Source organism: Gavialis gangeticus, unplaced genomic scaffold (assembly GCF_001723915.1).
Source record: "Gavialis gangeticus isolate Ggan-Ray unplaced genomic scaffold, GavGan_comp1, whole genome shotgun sequence".
Taxonomy (NCBI): Eukaryota; Metazoa; Chordata; order Crocodylia; family Gavialidae; genus Gavialis; species Gavialis gangeticus.
This window is the reverse complement of record NW_017729026.1, coordinates 21,691,043-21,691,407: the sequence shown is the minus strand read 5'-3', so window position 1 is coordinate 21,691,407 and position 365 is coordinate 21,691,043. Positions and strand designations below refer to the sequence as shown.

The window sequence follows — 365 nt, the reverse complement described above, 5'->3', positions numbered from 1 at the left end:
ACAAACAATTAACTATTTAAAGCCCCTAAGTAAACAAACATGTAAAACAAACATTACACTTCTGCTAACTTTAGCATCCTAAGTCTTATGCCTGGTTAAATCTTTAACTTGGGCATAGGCAATGTATTTATCAGCTGCAAGACCAAGACCTTTTAGGAAACAGTGCATCCACTGCAAGACCAATGTAAGGGCTTACCATAAATCAGCATAAAAAAGGGCGGGAAAATGCAAGGTTTTACCATCCTAACAATAGGTTTCACATTAAGCATCACTAAAAAAGTGTGTGCTTTTGCTTCTGCGCATTAGGGCAGCTTAATGCGCATTTGTAGCAACCCCCCCCCCCCCGTTTTTTTTTTTTTTTTTTA

At 38.1% G+C, this 365-nt stretch overlaps 1 long non-coding RNA gene across 1 annotated transcript in view; it reads left to right on the top strand.

Annotated features, from left to right (window-relative positions):
* The first annotated feature begins 255 nt into the window (after window positions 1–255).
* Window positions 256–365, top strand: part of LOC109299726 — a 25,387-nt gene continuing 25,277 nt past the window's right edge. The window contains exon 1 of the long non-coding RNA XR_002097966.1: window positions 256–325. This is a non-coding gene — a long non-coding RNA (uncharacterized LOC109299726). The remainder of the gene's footprint in view (window positions 326–365) is intronic.